Genomic DNA, 18961 nt, shown 5'->3' on the forward strand with positions numbered 1-18961 from the left:
TTGCTAAAACCACAACTTGCACATAACAGGCCCAAGATAAGCGACTATGGTTCCCGTAAGTAATATAAGCGGCTAATTGTTTGAACTTTGAACGTGCAAAGTCTATAATTTCTGAACCAGAAATTGGCGACCTATTCCCTCCACATAGAGAAGTTTGCACGTGTCAACACTGCATATAAATTGAGGGAATATCTGTATGCTTTTTGCTCTGTACACTATAATTCATCATATATAATATATGTAAAATAATTAGTAAAATAATTAATAATATTGTATCATATTTAAATTTTTATTTTAATTTGATTTAATTATTTTGCTGGTCCTTATAGTTTCGCAAAATTTTTAATTAGGTCTTTATATTTTTTTCTTTTTAATTGGGTCCTTGTACCAATTTTTCTTTTTCAATTAAGTCCCTCTTAACAGTAATTGGTTTAATTTGTATAGGAACCAATTAAAAAAAATTAGTGCAGGGATCCAAATAAAAAGAAAAAAAAATATAAAGACCTAATTAAAAATAAAATTTGGTACAAAGACTCAATTAAAAGGAAAAGAATATAGGGACCTAATTAAAAATTTTATGAAATTATAGAGACTAGCAGAGTAATTAGACCTTTTAATTTATGTTATGTATATAATGATAGTTATATATGAGAAAAATCTGTGTTCTGAAGCCATTTGGTGAGCTTAGCAATGAATCAAGTAAGAGATGACGAAGAACGTAACAGAGAAAAAGAGAGAAGAAAAAAAGAGCTTTCTGGAATAGTGATGACTCAATTAAAACTAATTATAATTGTAGTATCTATTAAGCTTATGTACAATTTTTGTCTAACTAACTAACTATTGCCAACTCAACTAATTGCCTACCTAACATAGCATATAAATAATACAGATTCTCCAACTTAGCAAATAAATACTATAAACATAGTCCCTCAAGTTGGTGATGATACACTCATGCCAACTTGCTATGGAACCAAAGCAACCCAATAAAATTCACCATCCAAAGTTCTTTCTTCCTAACCTCATTAATACACTACATTAGTCAAGGAAAGATTGACCAAAGTAATTTACTCATCAAACTCTATTGTATGGGTTTTAGGAAGTAAAGAACTTGGGATCTTCTTCCTCCCGATCCCCTTGATTGAAAATATTGAATTTGTGCAAAGAAAAAAAAAACTACTTTGATAAACTCAGTGTTCTTATCAATCTCTATTGTATGTGTTCAAAAGAAGAAGAAAGAAGGACTAAGAACATGGCCCCTGCATAAGGGACTTATTGTTGCAGATGTCTAGCAAACCTACTGGTTGAAACACTTGGAGAACAAAGTTGGAGAGAGGGATTTTGTAAGAAATTCAACATACTGCTCACCGGTAGAGACTTGTAGCAATTTCACCAAGCAAGATTGAACCCGTTCTCTTATTACATGACAATCAATTTCAATGTGTTTTGTTCTCGTAAAATACGGGGTTGGCAGTAATGTACATGGCAGAACGACTGTCACAATACAAAGGAAAGGGCTTGGAATGTGAAAAACCAAAATTCTTGAGAATGAAGGAAAACCATTGAGCTTCACAAACTGCTAGTGTAAGAGCCTGATATTCAGTCTCCGAAAAAGAACGAACAACGGTGGGTTGTTTCTTGCCCTTCCAGGAGACGAGTGAAGTGCCAAGATAAAAGCAATAACTAGAGATTGATCGGCGAGTATATATCTGGACATGAAGCCCAAGCAGCGTCCGAGTAGCCAAATAATGACAAATCAAAAGTGGCTGAAAAGAACAAACCTGTGGCAGGTGAGAATTTGAGGTATTTAAACATCCTCATGCCAGTTTGATGATGTGCTAGTGTTGGGCAATATAATCCAAGTACTGACTGAGTTTTTCAATGGTAAAGAAAATGTTCGGTCTAGTACTAGTGAGATAGACCAATCTATCAATGAGTCTGTGATAAGCTGAGAGATCCTTATAAGCTAGACCCGAGTCTTTTCCAAGCTTGATCGAATAGTCCATGGGAGTGGTAACTGACTTGGCATTAAGATCTAAGACATATTTTCTCTGATTAACAGCAATGCCCTTGTGGCTTTGAGCAATTTCAAAACCTAAGAAGTACTTAAGTTCCCCTATATCTTTGATCTTGAAGGCATCATCCAGTTGTTGCTTGAAAGAATCGATTTTTCGTATACAATTTTTTGTCAAAATCAAATCATCAATGTAGACTAGAACCATAGTAACTTCAGCCCTGTAGAACTTAGTGAAGAGTGAGTAATCATACTTGGATTGAGTGTAACCAAGCTGAATGAGCACAACTGTGAGTCGGGCATTCCATTGTTTGCTCGCTTGCTTGAGACCATAAAGTGACTTTTGCAATTTACAGATCAGACCAGCAGTGGAAACATCTAAACCTGGTGGCAGCTACATGTAAACACCCTCATCAAGCTCACCGTGAAGGAAAGGCGGTGTAAACGTCCAATTGGTGGAGGTACCATCGCTAGGTTGCAGCCAAACACAAAAGAATACGCAGTGTCACCATATTTGCCACAAGTCTCTATATATCAAAGAAATCAAATCCTGAAATCTGGGTATAACCCTTAGCAACGAGTTTGGATTTATGTCACTCAATACTCCCATCCGAGTTGTATTTAATTTTGAATACCCACTTACACCCAATAGCCTTCTTGCCAGCGGGTATAATAGTGAGTTTCCAAGTCTTATTCACATCCAAGGCATGCAATTCGGTAGAGATGGCATCTCTCTAGCAAGCATGTGCAATTGCCTCATCATAGTGTGTCAGTTCAGTCATTGATGATACAACTAATGCAAATTCTTGATATGCATAAGACAAGTTGTCATATGAGATATAATGTGATATTGGATACCTTAAAGAAGAGTTAGAAGTAGCAGAAACATGAGAAGATTGCATACAATAGTAATCTCGTAAATGTGGCAGTCGCCTCCGAAGTCTTTTAGATCTTTGAAAGGGTGTGCTGAGTGTTTATGTGAGAAAAGGTGTGATTCAAAGGAGATAAGTAATTTTCTGGTATAATACTAGAAGATTGTGCCTGAGATTATGATGAATTTAGTGACGTTCCAAGAGTAGATGTATGAGAAAAATACAGCTCATCATATTTGCAAGTGTTGTAATGAGGATGAAATGAAGTAAGGATTTGTGAAGGTGCAACAAGCTGAAAATTAGTGTCTTTTGAGAAAGGAAAAATATTTTCATAGAAAATAGCATTTCTAGATACACTCAACTGCTTGCTCTGTAAATCCAAAACAACAAAACCTTTTGTTCCTGGTATATAACCTCGGAAAACTCCTTTCTTAGCGCATTTATCAAGCTTTTTTTGATGCGCAATTAAAGTGGAAATATAGACCAAACAATCAAAGACTATAATGTTTTGAAAATGTGGTAGAGAATTATGCAATTTTTCAAATGAACTTTTGTTGTGTAAAGCGGGTGTGGGCAGCCTATTGATAATGTAGACTGCATAGGATGCTGCAAAATTCCAATAACACAATGGAATTGAGGAATGAAAGAGTATAGCCTGAGTCACTTCTAAAAGATGTTGGCGCTTCCTTTCTACAATTCCATTTTGTTGTGGAGTTTCTACGCATGAAGTTTGATGCAATATGCCTTTAGAAGTATAAAATTGAGTTAGTTGGAACTCTTTTCTGTTGTTGGATCTAATGCACTTAACTGTTTTATTAAACTGAGTTTAAACCAATTGTATGAAGTTTTATATAAGTGCACTAGAGTCTGACTTTGCTTTCATGCAAAAAATCCAAGTGAATTGACTATAGTCATCCACAATAGTGAGAAAATACTTATAGCCACTAACTGAGGGAACAACAATCGGTCCCCTAATATCCATATGCAACAAATCAAAATATGCATGTGTATGTGAAGTGTTGTTTGGAATCATTGTTGTTTAGCATAATGACATGAATCACAAGTTTCTTTAACTCGAACTTTATTCAAATCTTGAAAATCTGTGTACAATTGTTGCATGCTTTCTAGCTTATCATAAGGAACATGACCTAATCTATAATGTCATAACTTGGCTGAGGTATCCCCTATCACAGTTCTATGCATACTACATGAGTTTATATCTAAATCATGACTAGAGTCTACATTTAGAGCTATATTATTCATGCCTAAAGTGCGTATGTAGGGAAGCTGTTTAGATTCCATTGTATATAATCCGAGATTCTTACTAGCTGCTCCAATTATCTTCAAAGTAGTCGGATCCTATATCTTGCAACCAAGTTTATTAAAAATAAATTTACAATCTAGAGAATCAATAAGTTGTGACACAGACATGAGATTATACAGAAAATCTGGTATGTACAAGACATTAATAATATGTAATGTTGAAGAAAAAATGACTATTCCCGAGATGTATGATATGGCAACTTGTTTATTTGGGAGTTTAACTCTTACTGATTTTATATTTTTATAGCATTGAAATGCATTGATGCAATATGTGACATGAGTCGTAGCCCCTGAATTGATAATCTATTGAGTACCACCTTTCGAGGAAATCATGCATGCTCTTTTACCTTGATCTGTAACCGCTTAGTTCACACTATGAATTGGTTGAATTTTTGCTTCATGTTGCTGCAACAGAGCCAGCAGTGCCTCCTTTTGCTCAGGAGTGAAGTTTGTACTTGGTCCCTCAGCATTTTCTTTGTACAAGCTAACAGTACTGCTGTCTTCATCATTCTCAACAGCTGCAGTGACATTGTTGATAATATTAAAATTAAATTGCTACTTCATATGTGATGGATAACCATGCTTATAACAAACATCCACTAAGTGGCCAGTTTTGCCACAATAAGAACAGAGCTTGGATGAATTTTCTCTACCTCTTCTGCCATTGCCTCTGCCTATATTGCCTCTGCCTCGACCCCTTCCTCTTTGAGCTTGGCCATCGGCAAAATTGGCACGGTTCAGTCGGTTCTCTCGTTGATCAAATGCACTAAACAGTGCTTTGGAGTCCACAATATCCATGTTAAGTAGTTGTCTCTCTTGCTGTTATAATTTAGCAAACAGATCTTCAATATTAGGCAAGGGATCCATAAGCATTATCTATGAGACTATGACTTGACGATGCTATATTGATCATTCAGTCTTCTGAAAAATCTTACAACATACGTATTATGCCTATAGTCTCTGATTATTCTCAAACAAGAGCATTCGATAGCACACTAACAATTTGGAATAGGTCGAAAATTCTCCATTTCCTCCCAAACCGCCTTCAATTTCGTAAAATAAGAGATGACGTTGAGCTCTCCTTGCTTCATAGAAAAGAGTTCTTCATCTAATTCTGTAATTCGATATTTATCTCCTTGATGAAACCTAATCTTCAAATCTTGCCACAAATTAGATACAACACTAATCCACATGACACTTTGAGCAATTTCAGCATTCAATGACAAATTCAACCAAGAAAGCACAAAGGTACTTATCCCATGCATTAAAGTTAGGATCCCTTTGGTTTAAGAAGTGAACCATCAATAAAACTGATTTTGTTCTTTCCTTTAATAGCTCTCAATATTGCTCTAGACCATGAATCATAGTTGTGATGATCTAACAAACTAGTAATTAGAGGAGTACATGAACTCTCTCCTGGATGATGGTAGAACTCACTTGAAGGATCTAGATTCGGATTCACAGGAACCTTCAATGCAGAGGCTTGAATCACGTTGATTTGAGCTATCAATTGAGCCAATGTTTGAAGATCTAATTCTTCAACTATTGCATTTGAACTCGCTCCACTTGATTTGCCATCAATTTTAGCAAGAATAAAATATTACGTCGATTCATTGAGCGAGAAATGAAAAACCTAGCGAATGAAGCTCGATCTCTACACCATGACTCCACGCTCACCACACCATTAGAAAAACCTGTGTTCCGAATTCATTTGGTGAGCTTAACAATGAATCAAGTAAGAGATGGTGAAGAACGTAACAGAAAGGGTGAGAGAAAGTGAAAAGAGAAAAAGAGCTTTCTGAAATAGTAATGGCTCAATTAAAACTAAGTAACTAACTACAATTACATCATCTACTAAGCTTATGTACAATTCTTGTCTAACCAATTATCTACTACAAACTCAGCTAATTTCCTAACAAACATAGCATATAAATAATACAGTTTCTCTAACTTAGCAAATGAATACTATTTGGTTTGAAGAAATAATAACAATTAATTGATGATGACCAAACATTAACTATTAGGTTAAAAGCTCAAGTGTGTAGGATTAATTTGTTAATTATGGAGCTTTGTTACAGATCAATGAACAAGAAAGAAACTTATAGCCAAAGCACAAATAAATGGTTTAGATCCTTGAAAATATTTGAAAAAGGATGAAAGAGAAGATAACAGGTATGGATGCATGTATGGTTTAATCACTGTTGTTACTCTATCTCTCTTCTGTGCCACTGCTGTTGAATTGGGGAAGAAGAATTTAAAATTGCTGAAACTAAATTTCAAACTTTAGAAGTTTTACTCCTTTATTAAAGGGTTAAACGGCCTGAGATTGATTCAAGGAGTGAGAGAACAAAGTTAGGGTTTCCATAGCTTACAAAGCTATTCCTTCTTCTCCTTCATGGTTCTCTATTCAATATTCTGCTTTCTCAATTTTATCTTTTTTGTTTTAATGAAAAAAGGCATTAATTTGAGGAATTAAGAAAAAGCCATTGAAAAAAAAAAAGACAAAAAGAATTAGACTTGGAGAAAAGCCAAATAATTATTTCAGAAATTCTTTATATGTTTTTCTGTTTTGTTTTCATTATCCTGAAGGGATTCCCTTGCTAAGTTGGGTAGGCACTTAGTGTTTGAAAATCTAGGGAGTGAACCTAGTCAAATCTAGTTTGGGTAGAAGTTGGGTTTGTCCCAGATAGGATTGGGTTGAATCCTAAGAAAATTGGTGTTTGTAATCTTTGAAAGATAGTGAAAATTTTACCACTGTTGTGGGGGAGACTAGATGTAGGTTACATTGCACGTGGTGGTTGAACTAGGATATATAACTATGTCACTTTTCTTTCTCTATGTTGATTCTGATTTTATTTTCTAAGAGAAAAAATAAAATTGTCTCCTACTCATTCTAACCAGCAAAACGTCACAACAACTTTGCTCTCATACAATTTTGTTTTGACTCCTCTATCGACAAGAGACAAAATAAAATTGTCTCCTATTTATTCTAACCGGCAAGACGTTACAACAACTTTGCTCTCATAAAATTTTGTTTTGGCTCCTCTATCGACAAGAGAGAAAATAAAAGTGTCTCCTGAGCTTTCAACAAAAGCAGACTTAGCAGATTCTCTAAAGTTTCATCTAGTCTGAAGTAAAAACAAGAAAAAGTAAAAAAGAGGCCTAGATTCAACCTCCCCTCCTCTAAGCCACTGATATCCATCAAATACTATCAACAATATAAATTTTAAAATTTAGTTTTATTTGTTGAATTTTAATAATTATACGAACGGAACGGATACCCGCAGAGACGAGAATGAGTTAGAGTTCAACTTTTCACTACTTACGAATAAGAGCGAGACAGATTTTATGCAAATTATAGTAAAAGATATGAGGAGTGTCATTGGTACGTGCTAAAAATATAGTAGAAGAGACCCAAAATGTTTTTGTTATTTCTGATTAGTATTTGGTTATAGATAGAATTTAGAAATTGTTCCTATCTCGTGTTCGGTGAGAATGAACAAAATACATAGACATATGAAAATGACAAAAGAAAAAAAATAAAAAATGAAGAGTAAAGACTCAACCTTGTATATCCATTTTTACGAAGGATAAGACGTCCCTTGTCCCAAAAAAAAGGAACTCTTCGATCTTCAATCTTTTTATTTTAGAACAATACGAATTCTCTGTTAAAAAATATGTTAAATAGTAACGAAAATTAGATTTATGGGAGTTTTATTGTAATTTGTGCAGGTTTTAAACCCTCACAAAGTTCTTTTCAACAATATAACCAACTATGACCATTACAATCACTACCTTCTTCATCCTTGTTGAGTTTGAAAAACTGAAATGATGATCAAACATTATTAAAATATAAATTAGAAATTATTAAAATTATTATTAAGTGTTCATTTGATTATTTACAATAGGTTGTTTGATGATTTTAGTTAAGTGTGCAGGGAAGCAACTTAGTTTTCAATAATGGGCCAAAAGCTAAACAAGCCGAATTTGATCAATGAACAAAATCAGCCTTGTACCAAATTAATTCAAAAATAGTGGCTGAACATTAAAAGGAAGAAAATCAAATTGGCCCAAAGCTTCCTAAAGCCCATATGGTGATCTCAAAATCAATGGGTCTCACTTTGTAAAGTCTTCACTCTTCGGTTACCTAATCCCCTAGTTAAAGTGACACATTTTTCAAGTACCAACTCACATTGCAAAGTCTTCATTTCTTGGTTACTGGGACTTGGAATTCAATTGAGTTTAATTTCCCTGATAGCTTTCACCGAAAGCTTTCTCTCTTCTCTTTCTCCTCTCTCTTGCTTCGGTCAAATCCTAAAACTCATCCAAGAAAAAGAAAGAAAGAAATGGAAACTTCAGAGGTTAAATTTGAAGAAAGGCAAAAGGATTTTTGCCAAATCAAAGTAAAGAAAATGCTATGGTCTAGTTACTAAACTGCCTTGGTCAAAGCTCAACAAAAGTTTGTTTATTCATTTATGCATTACTGAGGATCAAGAAGAAAAGCTCCAAGCTCTCATACATAGAAAAGGAAAACATGGAAAACGTGAAGCCACATTGGATCAGATGCTCATCAATGCTCAGAATCAATTCTTGGGGCCAAAGTCAAGATCAATGGCCAAGATTGAAGAAAATGAATGAAAAAGATTGAGAGAGGTACATGCAAACAAATTCGGTTTCTCTTTCTCTCTCTTCTCTGTTCGAACCGCTGCTACTCTAAGGTTGGAGAAGAAGTTGTTGGGTTGGTTAAACCGGTTTCAACCTTGGAAGCTTCCCCTTTTATGTTAAGGGTGAATGGCCAAGGGTTGAGATCAACGAGAGTAAGTGAAAAAGCACAGAGTTCTCATAGCTACCCAAAAGCTGCCTGAGTTCTTCTCATTCAATGATGTTCATTTAGTTTTTTTTTTCTTAGTTTTGTCTGTCCAAGTCTCATGGTAAAAGGAAAATATGGTGAGGTTTGTAAGAAAAAGCCATTGAGAGGAAAAAAGCAGTGAGCAAAATTAGAGAAAAAGCCATAGATGTCTCAAAGTTTCTTTGTACATCTTTCTGTTGTGAGTCATGATCCTGTGAGAATTTTCTTGCAAGTTGGGTTAGCACTTTGCAATTGAAAGCTTGGTTTGAGTCCAAGTCAAATTCAGATTAGGGTTAGAATCTGGATTTGTCCCAAATAGGATTGGGTAGATCTTAGGGAAGAATTGGCGTTTGTAATATTGAAAAAGATAGTGAAATTCCATCATTGTTGTGATAAAGACTGGATGTAGGCTACATTGCACCTAATAGCTAAACCAGAATATATCTGGTGCCATTTCTTCTTCTCTGCCTCGTTTCTATTTCTGTTACTCAGGAGACAAAATAAAAAATGTCTCTCAACTTGTTACGAGACAAAAGTGAAAATATCTCCTGAAGTTTGTTGAAAAGGTAAAAGTAATATTCTATAAAAAAGGAAGCTAAGATTCAACCCCCATTCTCTTAGCCACTGATTACCATCAATTGGTATCAGAGCTTGGTCTCAAAGAGATCAAGCTTTGCAGCTTGGAGAAAAGATCCTGATGGAGAAAAGATCCTGATGGAGAATAACAGTGGTTCTAATGTGGTAGCCTATACTCTAACAGAAGGACAATCAAGCAAAAGACCTCCGTTCTTCAATGGAAAGAACTATAGCTACTGGAAGGAGAGAATGAAGATTTTTGTTCAATCTGTGGATTACAGAGTCTGGAAGATAATTTTGGAAGGCCCACAAGTCCTAACCACAACAGGAGCTGATGGTGTGATTGTTTCTAAGGCTGAGGCTGATTGGAATGATGATGACAGGAAGAAAATAGAGCTCAACGCCAAAGCTGTCAACCTGCTTAATTGTGCTATCAGCTTCGAGGAATACTGACGGGTATCAAGATGCACAACAGCAAAGAAAATCTGGGACGAGTTTTAAGTTACTCATGAAGGCACAACCAAGTCAAAAGAACCAGAATAGACATGCTAAACAGAGAGTATGAATTGTTCTCAATGAAGAAAGGAAAAACAATTGATGAAATGTTTGAAAGATTCAACGTTATCATCACTGGCTTAGATGCTATGGGAACCAAACATTCAGAATCTGTGCTTGTGAGAAAAATATTGAGATGTCTCACTAAAGAGTGAAAAACCAAGGCTATAGTAATAGCTGAGAGTAGTGGCATTGATGAAATGACCTATGATGATCTGAGAGAAAATTTACTTGCTTTTGAAAATACTTATTTAAAAAGGGATACAAAAAAGAAAGGAGTTGCTCTCAAATTTGTCACTGAACCTTTGGATGATGAATCCAGTGATAATTTATCTGACAATAATTTTGTTTTGCTTGCTAAGAAATTCAGGAGAATGATGAAGTAAAAGGAACGAAACAAAGGAGGTAATTCAAGGAAACAAAAAAAGGATTTAAGCAAGGTCATTTGCCACAACTGCAGAGAAGTTGGGCACTACAAGTTTGACTGTCCAAAACTGAAGAAAGAGGACAAGCCAAAAAGGAAAAAAAAAGAAAAGACTCATGGCATCTTGGGAAGACTTGGAGAATGACTCTGAAGATGAGGATGAATCTAAGACTAAACCCCAAACCTGCCTCATGGCCGATCAAACTGAAGAGGTACGTTTCATTGAACCTACTACTGAAAACCTTCATCTTAAATAAAAAATATGAACTTGAATCTCAAAATACCATTCTAAAGGTAGAAAATAGTTTTCTCAAAGATAAATTAAGGGAAACTGAAATCGCTGTTGATCTTGTTGAAGAAAACAGGCAGTTAAAGGCTGAAATTAAAGGCTGTGAGAAACAACATTCTGGGATTACATATCTAAATTGTTTTAAGGAAAATGAAAGGTTGCATAAAGAGCTAAAAAGCCTAAACGAGGACCTAGCTAACTTTGCTCAAAGTTTTAAAAATTTGAATCAACTTTTGGCTAGTCAAAAACCTCTCTGTGATAAAGCTAGTTTGGATTTTCACAAGAAATCTGACAAGTTTATTGAAAAATCCCCTTTTTCCAATATGGCTTCTACCTCGAATGACATACGATTTCAAAATCCAACAAGTTTAAAAAATCAGCAACCTAAAAGATTTTGTAGACTATGCAATCAGAATGGGCATTTTTCAATTCAATGTTTCATGAGTGAGAGAATGATTTGAGACAAAGTGTACAAGGTAGTAGGCAACTACAATGGTCTTGACCAAAGAAGATGGTTTAACATTAAAGAATCCAAAAAGATTTGGATACCTAAGGTCACTTGAGTATTTTTTGTAGGTTTGCCTAGCATCCAAGAGTAGAAAAGACAACATGTGGTATATGGATAGCAGATGCTCTAGGCATATGACCGGAAAGGCTACATTCTTCATCAAGCTTGATGAGTATGATGGAGGATTTATAACTTTCGGTGATAACAGTAAAGAAAAAATAGTGGCCATAGGTAAAGTTGGTAAGAACTTCTCTTCCTTCATAAATGATGTTTTACTTGTTAATGGATTGAAACACAACCTACTGAGCATTAGCCAATTGTGTGATCTTGGATATTTGGTTATTTTTAGAAAATTGGATTGCTTGGTTGTTTGTGAAAAATCGGGTGATATTTTATTTGAGGTAAAAAGATGCAACAATGTGTATGGACTTACTCTAGAGGACTTAAAAGATCAAAAAATAACATGTTTTACCTTTATTGAATAAAAAAATAGCTTTGGCATAAGAAATTGGGACATGCTAGCATGTACCAAATTTCTAAGCTTGTTAAGAAAAATCTGGTTAGAGGAATTCTAAATATTAAATTTGACAAAAATATTACTTGTGAAGCTTGTCAATTAGGCAAACAAGTAAAATCTTTTTTAAAACCAAAGATGGAATTTCTACTAAAAGACCATTAGAAATGTTGCATATTGATCTTTTTGGTCCCACTAGAACTCAAAGTTTGGGAGAAAAATACTATGGTTTGGTAGTGGTTGATGATTATTCAAGATATGGATGGGTTCTTTTCTTGACTCATAAAAATGATGCTTTCTATGCCTTTTTTTCTCTTTGTAAAAAGATTCAAAATGAAAAGAATTTAAAAATTGCCCACATAAGAAGCGATCATGAAAATGAATTTGAAAATCAAGATTTTGAAAGATTTTGTGATGAATTTAGAATTGCTCACAACCTTTTATGTCCTAGAACACCTCAACAAAATGGGGTTGTTGAAAGAAGAAATAGAAGTCTTCAAGAAATGACTAAGGTAATACCTTGTGAAAATGATGTTCCAAAATTTTTGTGGGTTGAAGCTGTAAATACAGCTTGTTAAATTCTAAATAAAACCATAATTAGAAAGGTTTAAAGAAAACCTCCTATGAGCTATGGAAAGGAACTCCCCCTAATCTTAAGTACTTTCATATTTTTGGATGCAAATATTTTGTGCTTCACAACAAAGAAAACCTTGGAAAATTTGATCCAAAATCATATGAAAGTATGTTTGTTGGGTATTCAACCACTAGCAAAACTTATAGAGTTTACCTTAAAGAACATAGAACTATTGAATAGTCCATACATGTATCTTTTTGTGATGCTAACTCCATACTCAGTGCAATTTTAGATGATGATGCAGGAAGTGAAGCAGAAGCAAGTCCTCAAGTAAATCAAGCAAATCCCAAATCTGTTCCAACTGTGAAAAATGACAGTCCATAAATGGCTCGTCAAATTGGAGGAGACATTTTTATTTTGTCTCCTGACTGAGTAGGAGAATCTAGAACAGTGAACTCATCAGAAACTACTCAAGACAAAGTCTCTTCTCAAAAGCCACGTGAATGAAAGTTTTTGAAGGATTACCCTCATAAATTCATCATTGGTGATCCTTCACAAGGAATAACCACTAGATCCTCAAGCAAGAAGCAAGTGGAAACAGGCAACGTAGCCTTCTTGTCCCATTGGAACCTCTCAATGTAAAGCAAGCTCTTAAAGATCCCTCATGGGTAAAAGCCATGGAAGAAGAGCTAATCCAATTTGAGAAAAATGAGGTTTGGACACTTGTACCATACACAAATGATAAAAAGATAACCGGTACTAAGTGAATTTTTAAAAATAAATTGGGTGAGGATGGGTGTGTTGTTCGTAACAAGGCTAGACTAGTGGCTCAAGGTTAAGATCAAGAGGAAGGCAATGACTTTGATGAGTCATTTGCCCCGTTAGCAAGAATGGAAGCAATCTGTTTGCTTCTTGCCTATGCTGCCCAAAAGGGCTTTAAAATATTCCAAATTGATGTTAAATGTGCCTTTCTAAATGGTTTCATTGATAGAGAAGTATTTGTAGCCCAACCCCCTAGTTTTGAAAACAAAAATTTTTCAAATCATGTCTTTAAACTTTCAAAGGCCCTTTATGGCCTTAGACAAGCTCCAAGAGCTTGGTATGAAAGGTTTAGTGCCTTCTTATTAGAAAATGAATTTCAAAGGGTTACTACCAATACTACTTTATTCATAAAAGCATCTAATGATGATATTTTACTTGTTCAAGTTTATGTGGATGTCATAGTATTTGGTTCGGCAAATGAATCATTGTGTGAAGAGTTTGGAAAACTAATGACTAGTGAGTTTGAAACGAGTTTAATGGGAGAATTAACTTTCTTTCTTAGTCTTAAAATCAAATAAACTCCTTGTGGTATTTTTATTCACCAAGGGAAATATACCAAAGAATTAATCAAGAAATTTGGTTTAGAAAATTCCAAACCAATAGGAACTCCCATGCATCCAAACACTAAACTTGACAAGAATGAAAATGACAAAGATGTTGATGAAACAAGGTATAGAGGAATGATAGGATCTCTCATATATCTTACATCCTCCACGCCGGACATTATTCAAAGTGTGGGTGTATGTTCTAGATTTCAATCTCACCCAAAAGAGTCTCATCTTTCGGCCGTTAAAAGAATCATTAGATATATAAAAGGCACATGTGATCTTGGCTTATGGTATCCTAAATCTAATGAGTTTTGTGTAGTAGGGTATTGTGATGCAGATTATGCGGGAGATCGAGTGGATAGAAGAAGCACTTCGGGAATGTGTTGCTTTCTTGGAAATTCCCTAAACATGTGGTCAAGCAAAAAACAAGCCATTGTTGCTTTATCCACGGCTGAAGCTGAATATATCTCCGTATCTGCTTGTTGCTCACAATTAATTTGGTTAAAAACTCAATTAGAGGATTACAAACTGAAAATTGATAGTATTCTCCTGTTTTGTGACAATATGAGTGCAATAAACATTTCAAAAAATTCTGTGTTGCACTCTAGAACTAAGCACATTGAAGTAAGATATCATTTTATTAGAAAACATGTGCAAAAGGGTACTATTAATACTCAATTTGTAAAATCTGAAGAGTAACTGGCTGATATCTTCACTAAACCATTATATGAAGATAGATTTTGTATGCTGAGAACAAATCTGGGAATGAGGGATTTTAATTCTGTTGAATAAATGGTAATTTTCTAGTTTCTGTGTGTTTTTGTCTCGTAGACAGCAGGAAAATAAAACTGGACAAGTGAGGAACTCTTAAAAAGGAGGAAGGCCTAATCAAGTCCAAGAAATCTGGTACTCTAAGCCTAAGTCTGTTACAGTATTCTTTGGGCTTGTGTAAGACAAATTTTGTTATATGGGCTCATTATTTTAAAAATCATAATTTACTTATTTGATTTAAAATTTTTTTTTTCACGAATTTTCACATCATTCTTCTTTAAGATCTTATCAAGGTCAACTTTTCATGGCAAGTCTTTTCAGTTACCATAATTTAATTTTAAAATTCTATTTGTTTTGAAACTGTTTTATTAATTGTTTTTGCTTTAAAAGAGAAACCCCCTCTATACATTAATGGCGGTTGGCACCTCATCTCTCTCTACCATCCTTCCTCTTCGCCACTTTCTATCTTCTTTTTCTCTATTTCTTCTCCTTCAAAATGAGAAAGAATTTACCCACAAAAAGGAGTAACCAAATTTAAATCCCCTCCAAAAATACTTCTTCATCCAAACAACCCCAGACACACACTCACATTCATATCCATTCAGACTCCTCTTCTTCTCGTTTATCTCATTCTTCTGAATCAATGGTGCGTAAGGTCATTCACCAAAAGGGTTCATCTGCACGCAAGGAAGCAGTTTCCTCCCAAGGAAAAGGAACGAAAGGTAAAGGGCCCATGCATGAAGAGGATAAGCCTCCATCTCCTCATCCACAACGTTCCTCACCACCTCGTCTCTCTACTCCACACCCATCTGGACGTTCTGCCCCTTCTCAACGTTCTTCTCGAGGAACTAGATGTTCTATTCTTCAGAATACCCGAGAGCCCCCCAACCTAGACTCACTGGATTTCAAAAACAAATATGGTAAATCTCACTCTTTCTATGATCCCTATCGCTTCGTATCCTGTGCAGCCTATATATGAGTTTCACACTCAAGTTTTGGCAAACCGAAAACTGTGTGCTTCATTTGTTGTTGATCTTGAAGCCATTTCTGTTAAAGGAATTGATTTCAATCCAACTTTCATGATTTAAAATGGTCCCCCATTTTTAAAATTAGAAAACTGGTTTATCCATATTTAGTTCGTGAATTCTATGCCAACCTGATTCTTCACGAAGGTGAACTTCATTCGTTTGTCAAAAACACTCATTTCACCTTGAGCAATGAAACCATAAGTGCTGCCCTGGAGTATGAGGACATAGGGGTCAGGGTATTCATGTATGAAAAGTGGGACAACCATGTTGGAATCACCCATTAGGATGTCCTGGCTCGAGTTTGTGAAAATTTTTCTTCAATGGACGGAATCACTCTCACACACAAAGTCCTTGGACCTGTTAGGGGTCTATTACACCGTATTATTACTCACATTATCATGCCACAGAGTGGATCTTATCAGAGGGTGATTGTCTATGACACCCTAGTGCTCTATGCCATCCTGAACTCTGATCCAATCTCTTTTGCTGATTTGATGATTCGACATATGTGGGATTGTGTAAAAGGTGATAAAAAGAGTAACTTGCCCTATGATGTGTTTCTGACTTGTGTGTTTGAGTACTTCGATGTTGATTTAAGTAATGAGCCTGTTGAGAATCGAGTATCTACTATCAAAGGAGGTGGAGTACCGAAAAATGTTAAAGGCAAAAAGGTAAAAGGCACTAAGGCCTCTGTTTTACCTGAAAGTGAAGATGAAAGCCTTCTCTCTGCTGCTGGAACCTCTGACTCTAACAAATATCTTTTCTCTGGAATGATCAAAGAGGTTCTTTTAGAATTTGCAACCATGTCCAAACAAATGGTGAAATCTAGCAAAGAAGCTAGAAAACTTGCTTTGCAAAATGAGAAAGCTTGGCTGAAATCCCATGAAAGGGTGAGTTTGTTCATCAAACATCTGGATTCAACTGATGAGGACATGGATCATTCCTAGAAAGAAGAGGATATTCTGGAATCTGATGTCGAATCTTCTGATGCCTAAGTTTGTCCCCTGTTGCCGCTACAGATGAATGCACTTCTATTTTGCTCTCTTTGAATTTGACTTAGTTGAACTATTTTTCATTTGACTTGGATGCCTGTACTAAAATTTGATACTATTTTTTTATGCATGAACTATTATGGATTGCATTGTTTGCTCTCCTATGATTACAAGTAACCCTCCTTGATGACAAAATGGGAAGAAAAAGAAAAAAGAAGGGCTGAATTAAAACTGTGTTGTTTCATTCTATTTCATTTGATTGGCTGTCCTATTTTAGTACCCTGTTACAGTGTTCTATTTTATGTTTTGATTTGGCCCTGTTTTAAGCACCCTGTGTTGGTTGTTTTGAAAAATTTATGCTCTGTTTTATTGGTTACATCTATCCCTTGTTCTTAAGGTGTTTGATAAGTAATCCCCTATATAAATCAGGCTCGGTTTTAAAGGTTTCAATCCTTGAAATTTTTATCCTTTAGGAACCCCTTGGAGCTTGTACAGAGTTTTTGCTTTCTTGAATATTTTGTTAATCGAGCAGACATTAAGGGGAGCACATTGAACGAAAGAAAGGGGAAGAAATTTACAAAATCTTCAAAGGGAAGTTCTCTAACCTAACTCCTTCAATTCAGTTTTAATAATGTTTGTCACCAAGGAGGAGATTGTTGAGTTTGGAAAACTGAAATGATGATCAAATATTATTAAAATATAAATTAAAAAATTATTAAAATTATTATTAAGTGTTTATTTAGTTGCTTCCAATTATTTGTTTGATGAATTTGGTTTAGTGTGCATGAAAGAAAATTAGTTTTCTATTGGGCTAAAGCTAATCAAGCCCAATCTAACTTTTGAATAAATTAAGCCTTATGAAAAAATCATTTCATATCAAGTGGCTATGATTTTGGTTAAGTGTGCAGGGAAGCAACTTAATTTTCAATAATGGGCTAAAAGCTAAATAAGCCCAATTTAATTAATGAACAAAATCAGCCCTATACCAAATTAATTTAAAAATAGTGGCTGAATATTAAAAGAAAGAAAATCAAATTAGCCCAAACCTTCCTAAAGTCCATACGGTGATCTCAAAATCAATGGGTCTCACTTTGCAAAGTCTTCACTCTTCAATTACCTAATCCCCTAGTTAAAGTGACACATTTCCCAAGTACCAATTCACATTGCAAAGTCTTCATTTCTTGTTTATTGGGACTTGGAATTCAATTGAGTTTAATTTCCCTCATAGCTTTCACCAAAAGCTTTCTCTCTTCTTTCTCTCTTCTCTTTTGCTTCAGTCAAATTATGAAACTCATCCAAGAAAAAGAAAGAAAGAAATGGAAATTTCAGAGGTTAGATTTGAAAAAAGACAAAAGGATTTTTGCCAAATCAAAGCAAGAAAAAAGGCTATAGTCTAGTTGCTAAGCTCCCTTGGTCAAAGCTCAACAAAAGTTTGTTTCTTCATTTGTGCATCATCGAGGATCAAGAAGAAAGGCTCCAAGCTCTCATACATGGAAAAGGAAACCATGGAGAACGTGAAGCCACCTTGGATCAGATGCTCATCAATGGTCAGAATCAATTCTTGGGGCCAAAGTCAAGATCAATGACCAAGATTGAAGAAAATGAATGAAAAAGGTTGAGAGAGGTACATGCAAACAGATTTGGTTTCTCTCTCTCTCTCTCTTCTCTGTTCGAACCACTGCTACTCTAAGGTTGGAGAAGAAGTTGCTGGGTTGGTTAAACCGGTTTCAAACTTAGAAGCTTTTCCTTCTATATTAAGGGTGAACGGCCAAGGGTTGAGATCAACGAGAGTAAGTGAAAAAGCACAGAGTTCTGATAGGCGTCATAGCTACCCAAAAGCTGCCTGAGTTCTTCTCCTTCAATGATGTTCATTTAGTTTTCTTTTTCTTAGTTTTGTCTGTCTGAGTCTCATGGTAAAAGGAAAACATGGTGAGGTTTGTAAGAAAAAGCCATTGAGAGGAAAAAGACAGTGAACAAAATTAGAGAAAAAGCTATAGATGTCTCAGAATTTCTTTGTACATCTTTCTTTTGTGAGTCATGATCTTGTGGGGATTCCCTTACAAGTTGGGTTAGCACTTTGCAGTTGAAAGCTTGGTTTGAGTCCAAGTCAAATTCAGATTGGGGTTAGAATCTGGATTTGTCCCAGATAGGATGGGTAGATCCTAGGGAAGAATTGACGTTTGTAATATTGAAAAAGACAGTGAAATTCTATCATTATTGTGATGGAGACTGGATGTAGGCTACATTGCACCTAGTAGCTAAATCAGGATATATTTGGTATCATTTCTTCTTCTCTACCTCGTTT

General features: G+C 35.2%; 1 long non-coding RNA gene across 1 annotated transcript; it reads right to left on the reverse strand.

Annotated features, from left to right (window-relative positions):
• LOC110267630 lies at positions 1385–6145 on the reverse strand. The gene is made up of 2 exons (XR_002355463.1): positions 4860–6145; positions 1385–4724 (listed from the first exon to the last, which is right to left on the reverse strand). It is a non-coding gene; the product is annotated as an uncharacterized LOC110267630 (long non-coding RNA).

The sequence above is a fragment of the Arachis ipaensis genome, chromosome B10, assembly GCF_000816755.2.
Source record: "Arachis ipaensis cultivar K30076 chromosome B10, Araip1.1, whole genome shotgun sequence".
Classification (NCBI taxonomy): Eukaryota; Viridiplantae; Streptophyta; class Magnoliopsida; order Fabales; family Fabaceae; genus Arachis; species Arachis ipaensis.